Source organism: Rosa chinensis, chromosome 1, assembly GCF_002994745.2.
Source record: "Rosa chinensis cultivar Old Blush chromosome 1, RchiOBHm-V2, whole genome shotgun sequence".
Classification (NCBI taxonomy): domain Eukaryota; kingdom Viridiplantae; phylum Streptophyta; class Magnoliopsida; order Rosales; family Rosaceae; genus Rosa; species Rosa chinensis.
Window position 1 is genome coordinate 46,926,942 of NC_037088.1, and position 8,972 is coordinate 46,935,913.

Sequence of the window (8,972 nt, forward strand, 5' to 3'; positions counted from 1 at the left end):
CACACCTATAGCATGGTTCATTGTCAACTCTATCCTGTTTGACTGAAGGGTTCTTAGGTGCCCTTTGCACCTTGTTTCCATGACCACTGGGGCCAGCACTACCATCTCTGCGCCATACATTGGGAAGGCCTCCATGGCCCATACCACGACCCCCACTCCCTTGCCACGTGGTGCATTGTTGCCACATGAGTAGGGATCAGCATGTCCAACCCCCTTTGCATTGGGGTTCTTTCCACCTTTTACTTTGCCATAATTAGCCTCGGGGATTTTCTTTGTCTTAACAGACCTGTCATTGTTGTTCAAAAAAACCTCATTATGCCTCTCAGCCACTTGTAGTAGGTTGATCAGCTTATTGAAGGTTGTGATTCTTTTGTTGTCATACTCCAACCTATATTGGTTTGCTAGTATAAGTGTTGATGTAGGAAAAGTAGAAAAAGTCTTTTGGATCATATCATCTTCTGTGAGTTCCTTTCCACATAAATTTAGACGTGTCTTTAGGCGCAACATGTCCTTATTGAAGTCATTGACCTTTTTGTAGTCAAGCAAGCGGATTTCATTCCACTGAACGGTCAGTTCTGGGAGCAAGGTGTCATGAATGTTCCCAAAACGTCCCTTAAGGGCATTCCATAGTTCTTTGGGTGTCTTCAACTGAAGGTACTCCCAGCGTAGGCTAAGATCAATATGTGGCCTCAAAAACATTAAGGCATTTGCTTTCACCTTGTCAAACGGTCCATCGTCTTTGGGGTTAGTGGGAGTTTTGATGGTGGCAGTGTAGTCTTTTGCCACAAAGGCAGTTTCTACATCGGAAATCCAACGATGGTACTCAAGTCCTTCTGAGTCCAAAATGTCAAATTCAGGTCGAGTTGGATCAGCCATCTATATAAATAAGAGAGAAGGAATAAATTACGTAGTCATAAAGACATCCACATGAATTTTTTTCCAAACATATGAATTAGATTTCAAGACCAAGATTCATAATGGTCACATTTTTTGATGCAATGTGAAAATGTTTTATCACAATAAGTGTGTATGTATAATGCACATGAATTTTCATTATCATGGCAAAACGGAATTTATATGTATATCATTCTAAATAAGGAATAACTATAGCACGTAATAAAGGATAAAACATAGCCTATATAAAAATAAATTGCATGGCATACTCAAATTTCACAAATATACAACAAATTATATACTACACATAATAATAGCAATAATATATCATGCATAAAATAAAATGTAAACAATAGCATAATACAAAGCATGCGTAGGTATAATTTATATAAGCGTAAATAAAATAAAAACATGCTCAAAATTTCATAAATAATATATATAACAAAATATATATGGCATGTTTAAACATAATTATGTCAAAATCACAAGGCATGCTTGGAAGTTTACAAAAAAAAAAAAAAATAGTAAACATAAATAAAATTCACATGCTTTAGATTCCATGAATATATATAACACATATATGAAAAGTGAAATATAAATAAGGCAGCCAAAAATAAAATAAAATAAAAACAAAACAATTCTAGCGCACGGGCGTATTGATGCAGACGTGCGTAACGATGTTTTTGGGCTTGAGAAAAACTAGGTCGCTTCCTCTCTCTTTTCAGCAATGGGCCACAAGGCTTTTTTTTCTCTTTTTTTTCTTTTTCTTGGCCATTGGGTTTGTTTACTTTTTTTTTTTTGGGCCGCAGGGCCTATTTCTTTTTTTTTTTCTGGGCCAAAAGGCCTGCTTTTGTTTTTTCTTTGGCTCGGGTGTTTACTTTGGCCCTTCTCTTTTTTTTTTTTTTCCAGGCTGGGATTCCCCTTTTTTTTTTTTTTTTTTTGTGTGTGGGCAGCTTGTTTTGTTTTTTTTTTTAATTGGGTGGGAATTTTTTTTTCTCTGGGCCGAACCGTTTCTTTGGGCCGGCTCACTTTTTTCTTTCTCTTTTCTCTCTTTTTTTTCTTTATTTTTTTTTCAGCGTTTCTTTCTTCTCTTCTTCTTCCTCCTGGTTTGCCGGTGATGGGTGTTTTGTAGATGGGTGGTTTATGCAGGCGTGGAGGCGTGCGCGCATGGTTGCAGGGAGGCTAGGAGCTGGGCACAAGCAAGGCACGGAGGCGCTGTGGGGTTGACGGCAGAGAAAAGATAAAAGTTTTTTTTTTTTTTTTTGGTATTGGCTATTGGCTCTGAGCGTGCTGATAACTTGTAAAAGTAAAATGAGAATTGGAATTGGTCTACTCATTTCATTTCATAGTCCCTTTATATAGGGAGAGAATTACAACGGAAATATCAATTACAATGATGACATTAAATGCTGATTTATGGTAATCGCTAATTTCTTGATTCCCTTTCCGTCAGTCACTTTGATGAAGGCACATAATGTGTTTTTCCTTTAACAGAGATTGTAAAAAGGATAGGAAAAACCAATGAAGGTCTCTTGAGTGAATATTGAGGTATAATAATTGGGTGTTTTTGACAAGAGTTGCATGACTCAGTTTTTTTTTTTTTTAGAATTTTAAAGATGTTTGTTGTCAATTTTAATTTAGTACTCGCAAGTGCACGAATCAATTGTAGTATAGTTAGTGCAAGTGTGGTGACCCAAGGTAGGGGTCCCACAGCGCCGCGACCCCGAGCCAATGAGAAACCGACATGTCACTAACGACATCGCGATAACTCATCAACCCGAAATCACAAGACTTTTTAGGTTCAGGTTGTTGGTTTACAAAACACTTTCTTGGACAAAAGTCACAAAAAATTCTAGCAACCGAACAACATATTTTCAAAAGCGGAATTTAAGATGGGCTAAAAGATTTGGGCTTACAAGAGGAGCCCAATTTGGAAAATAACAAATCACCACGTAAATACAAGTATGGGAGACGCGCCCCAGCGTTGCGGGTCTCTCGAAATTTTGGTAAACGAGTAGGAAATAAATAAACAAATAAATTAGTGAGAAAGTAAATAAACAAGTTACTTCAAAATCCGGTAAAGAACCAAAACCATTTCTTGATAAAGTCAAGGAGAAAGGCGCCAAGCCGAGCCATGTGCCTCCTCTGTATGCTCCCCGACCACATACTCGAAACCTGCACACTGTTGTAGGGGTGAGCTTTCGTCTTCGCATGCCCAGTAGGGGCCGACCCAACCATGCTAGGTTTGAAAGATAATAATAATAATCGAAAATATTTACTACATAATATTGTGCACGTTTATCGAAAATACTTTAAGAAAATGAGGCAACCACAAACATTTATTTCTTTTATAAAGCATATGCAGTATGCTTCACATAATTTGGAGCTCCTAGATACTTACTTGCCAGCTAAAATAAAACAAATCGGTGACCGACCTGGTCCATCATCCTTCGAGAACCGGCCAACTACTCTGTAGCCCTTGTGACTACAAGTAGCGAAAGTGTCCATTTCCTGGCCCTGAGTCTCCTATGACTGGTTCACTGTCTGTACTCACTTTTCCTTGACAAACATAGGAGCACGGCCCCCTCCGGAGGTTCACGGTTATCGACACCGTGGGATCCCTAGGAATCTACGCTTCTAGGTCCCATTCACTTTCAGGTCACAAGTAAAAACATACAAGGGTACAGTATCTCAACATGCAAGTCTAGCCTCGGTTTTTGCAATTGGCAATTATCAGTTCTGAAAACACATGTATCACGAGGCATCGACTAATGAACAACCAAAAACGTTCTTGCAGGCAACATACTATCATAGAATAGCATTCCACATATATCGAAAAGCCTCTAACAAGGAAGGGACAGCTCACCCTACCTGGAATTGGAGTGCTCGTCCACATTCGGGTTTGTTCCCGACTTTCAATCATTTGTCCAAATCCAAGCGCACACGCTCGAGTCCTTTAACAAAAACTAAATCCGATAAGTACTCAATTCATAACTCATTTGCTTAATTTCTTTATGAGTTACCAATTTAACTTGAATCGATAATTGATGGTAACCATTCCCGAACAATTCACTTAACATAGTAAGCTCATTCGAGAGATGGTGATCACATTGCTTCCCATATTAAAATTTCGGTCAACCAATTTGACCTCAATTTATTTAGCTTCTAAACCTTAAGCAATTAAATAATAATTACCATTCCCGAATAATTTCGCCTTTCAAACTCCTTTCGGGACATGGTGATTATACTTATTTTCTTAATGTATTCCAAGTCAACCGGTTAGAACCTTTTTACTCAATAGTTAAATAATAGCAAATAAATAGTGATTACCAATTTACCATTCCCGAATTATCACATTCTCACAATAACTCCGGGATATGGCAACACTAGAATACTCCGATTTTTCTAACATTATTTCATGAACGTTAATCCAATATCCTAATTTAGCTCAATCAAATAAAATCCACCATTTTCATTCCCCATCTCCACTCAACATTGATAGTTACTCATGCTCAACATTTTCTTTCACAACAACGATTTAACTTGCAATTTACAACTTCTTTAAAAGAACTCACTGATTTAGTCATTCACCTTATAACAATGACATTTCCAACATAACCAATCACTCAATTACCATAACCAAATTTATATCACGCATACTCAATAAAACCATAACTTTGATCAGTACAAACAGTACACGGCCAAACAAATTCCAAAATACACAGTCCCTTAACATTCTTCTTTTCCCCAGCCAAAGGCTATTTCTAGTTGTTGCAGTCCATCACTATCAACCCATTCGGACCTCTAGCAGAAAAACAATACTATCAATATTCAACACTCAACCAATTTCACATCCAGAATAGAGTTTGAGGTCCTTAGTTCCTTACCTTATTCGATTTCAACCAAAGCTACCCCTGTAGCTCATCTTCTCCGATACTCCAAATTGCAGAAATCCAAGAACCTCAAGTCTCCATCTCCACAACAGAACAACAACTTATTTAATTAGTCTCAAAGTCCAAACAACAATCAAAATCTTAAATTCATAAGCCTGCATTCCTTACCCATTTTCAGTTCTGCCAAAACCACAACCTCCATAACATACTGCTTCTTGCAGTCCTTCTGTATTCTTCACCATCCCATCAAAACTGAAATCGATACCAAGACCAGAAGCTCCCCTCTCATTTCAATTCCCATCCTCCAGTCCCGAATTCAAGAACATCAACCAAAAGAATTGAACATCAGCAATCCACTACTTTGGAATTGAAACTCAACCAAATAATGAAAGGGGGCTTCGAAAACGGCTTACCCGAACAATAGGACTACGCCGGCAGAGTTCACGGCAGCATCAAGGTTTCTCACACGCCGACGCCGGCGGCGCGTGTGGCGGGTCTGGTCGGAATCGGAGGTCTGGTGTTTGGACTATTGGAAAATGTGAGACGCTGATTCTAACCATAGAGGTGGTTTAGCTAGATTCGCGTTGGATATTGGAGAACAAAGGCATGCAGAGCTCGATTTCCGGCGATGTGCGTTTGACGTCTTCTGGCGATGGGATGTTGGGGCTTGATGGTCGGCGCTCCCTGAGCTCACTGGAGGCGACGGTGTATTGAAAAGGCGGCCGGAAATTGATGGGGGTTGAGAGGCAGCAGCGTTGCAGCCTTGGGTGGTCACTGGTAGAGGCCGGAGGTGGTGCACGTCGATGGTGAGGCTTGGGCTTGGGTCGGATATGGGTGCTGGATCGATTGGAGGTGGCGGTTTTGCAAGGTGGTGGCCGGAGATGGGGTTTTCCGGCGCTATAGTGGGAGGACGAGAAAGAGAGAGGTCGGGGGAGAGAGAGAGTGATGCGGCCGAGAGAGGAGAAAGGGAGAGAATGAGATTTTAGGGTTTTCCATTCCTATTTATACTATCGCGTGAGAAATGTCGAATTTGCCCTCACGTCAAATTACGTAATACTCCCTGCTGATCGCTTTCGGGTTTTCCGGCTCGTAACTTTTATTTGTTTTTCACCAACGATTTCTCTTACAGACTCAATATTCAAATTCGCTACAACCCAATTCGTATCCTATTCCAATTTACTTCGACGATTTGTCTCGATAAATTCTAGTAACAATTTAGGCCCAAATAAAAGAACATTGGCCCAAACTTAAATCACATGGCCCAAATTAAAGAATCTCGTCACCAAAGAAATCTTCGAACTCAAATCCTTCACTTGAGTGACCTTGTGAAAAAAAAATCTTATTGGCGAAAAATTTACCTTCAAAAATTAAACAAAATTTTCGGGGGCTCACAGCAAGCACGAGGTCATTCCCTCAAGGACTAATTGAGACAATTTTGTTATGACAAATGTGCTATACTTAAGTGAAACAAACTGATTTTTATGATGTGATTGAGTTTTAAACAGAAAATTAAAGAAAGGAAAACTAAAATTAAAGACAAGAATGAGCAATGAGATTCTTTAGAGTTTAAGAACAGATTATGAAGATGCTAAATCATTGAATCCACCACCTAATACTTCTATCCTATTCTCTAGTTGATAACAATTGAATTCCCTAGATTTCATGCTAAAGATTTCCGTACATAAGCTTTATTCATCCCAGACATATGCCAAAGTTCTTCTAGCCTATGAATTCCAACTTACTGATCCTATATAGAACTCAAGTAGCCAAACTATAATTTACTCCACTTAATGATTAGGTTCAAGCAAACATGTTCAACTCCATTAAGCACAAAAGAACTAGGAAATCATGCAAATAAGAATATCGACTATGATCAAGCACTTGTATTCTCAATTCACATCTCTTTAATCACAAGATTGAATTATCTTTTGGCACCCTAGAAAACATCTACTCATTGCTTAAGCATCATGTTCTCCAACCAAATAACTCATAAACAAAACCTAGGTCTTATTGATCCTGAGCAAAGATTTTGAATAAAAATTCTATTGAAACGGTGATTAAGAGTTTAACATAGAAATCCAGAAATTCAATAGCAAACCAACTAAACAATTAGAACAGTCATACTAGGGCTTCATCTTAGCCCTAGCCTAGAAGTTTAGCAACCCATAACTATGAAAAACATGACTAGAATCAAAGAAAACATGAAACAAACAATGGAAGAATTAAGGAACTCGGAACCAGCGATGGTGAGAGCTTCTCTTCTCCTTGTTCTCTGCGAAATATGCTGCCTCTTGTTGTCTCTAGACGTTCTAGGTTTTCTGCCTTGTATGTCTCTCCCCATTCCTACTTGACTTGGGCTTCTTTGGTCTTCTAGTCCAACTTGGAATAGCTTTCTTCTCTCCAAAGAAACACAGGGTTATTAAAGTCAATGCAAGAAATTACTCCAAATATGTCAGACATGTTCAGCCTTGTTCCATTCAAGTGCTAAGAACAACGGATTTGGGCCTCACAAGTCAGATTCCAAAAATCCGTCAGAATATGCCTTCCCGAACTAGGTTCGCTAAAATCATCATAACTTGCTCCAGAAGAATGCGAATCCACTTCCGTAAAATTCCTCTGAAAGCTAACATCCGTATCTTTCTAGTGGTATAAGGCTCACATGCTAATTCCTTGTGAGAAGGTACATTTTAATCTGTGAAGTTGACGCAAAGCAGAGACAATTCTAGACACTCAGGATAGCAAGCACCCTTTTAGTCATGCGTTTGATTTTAAGCTCCAAATCTTTCTTTTCTCCAATTTAACTGCAAAACACAAACACAAAGTAAATGACTCAAAAATAATAAGAACTAAGCCTAGAATCCTACATTTAAGGGTATAAAAATGTATGAAATTATAAGTCTATCAATGTTTATCGAACAAATCTATGTAAAAAGGTGGAGCAAAGAGTATGAGAGGTCATGTGAGGACATTAGGATAAAATTTTTTTAAATCAATATATTAGGCACCATGAACAGACAATCAGGTGCTCTGGCGTCAACGCTAGCGTTGCCTCGGGGATGCTGTCGGATGAGTGATGATTGACTAAGGTTTTAGGCTTTTAGAATGACTTTGCTTAAGGTTTTGGCAGTGGTGGCGGTTCTTTTTAGGGGACTCATCGTGGTAGCTATGGCGATCATGAGCACCGTAGTCAAGATGGCGACGGTATGGGAATTGATTTGGTCTAGGCGATGTCGGCTTGAATGCAGCAACGAGTCGTAGCGATGGCGGGATTCTTTGCTCGTGGAGTTGTTGCTACACAGGGTTGAAGGAACTGCATATGGGCTGAGCTGCTGCATGGCCTTAGGCTAGCTGTTTTTTTCCTTTGGGCCTTTGGGCTTCTAATTAGTTAATAATTTTTTTTTTTGTTTCTAATAATTTCCTATTGTTTTTAGGGAGTTATGAACTTTTGTATTTCGATGTCACTACTAGAAATCGGGCCTATAGGTACACCTAAAAATTCATCCCCATTGACTCTATTTGGGACGGTTAGCAGTGAGTTTTGAGCAATAGAGTCAGACTGGACATGAAGCATGCATGATGCTACGGGTTTATGTCTTTATTCCTTAAATATTATAAAAACCAGTAAACATATACACTGTGGTCTCAATCTCCTCAGGTAAAGGTTATTTTGACCAAAATGTATGTATCCATAACTACTGAAAAATAAGTGAATAATTAGATAAATAAATAACTACAATGTGAGGCCTTTGAAAAAAATTGGGCTTAGAAGAAGAAGAATAGCAGAGAATGCAACAACCAGTTAAAGTAATTCCATAAAATGTCACAAAAGATAACTCAATCTTTCAATTATCTTCAGGTACATTGATGAAATTTTGAAAACCATGCCCTACTGCAACAAAGTTTAAGAGACTCCTCAGTCCTTAAATCAACAACATTCAACCACACCAATTTCTTTCTCTGCTCTCTTTTCCTTTTTTCCATGGCATGAGTCAGCTACACCAATGTTACTGTCAACCTCAATTATCCACTCACTTAAAAAGTTGGCAAAAGCCCACATTTTGTAGCTTAATGTCATATCAAACTTGTTCTTTTCTGTTATCTTCAAGTACGTTGATGAAATTTTAAAAACCATGCCCTACTGCAACAAAGTTTAAGAGACTCCTAAGTCCTTAAGTCAATAACATT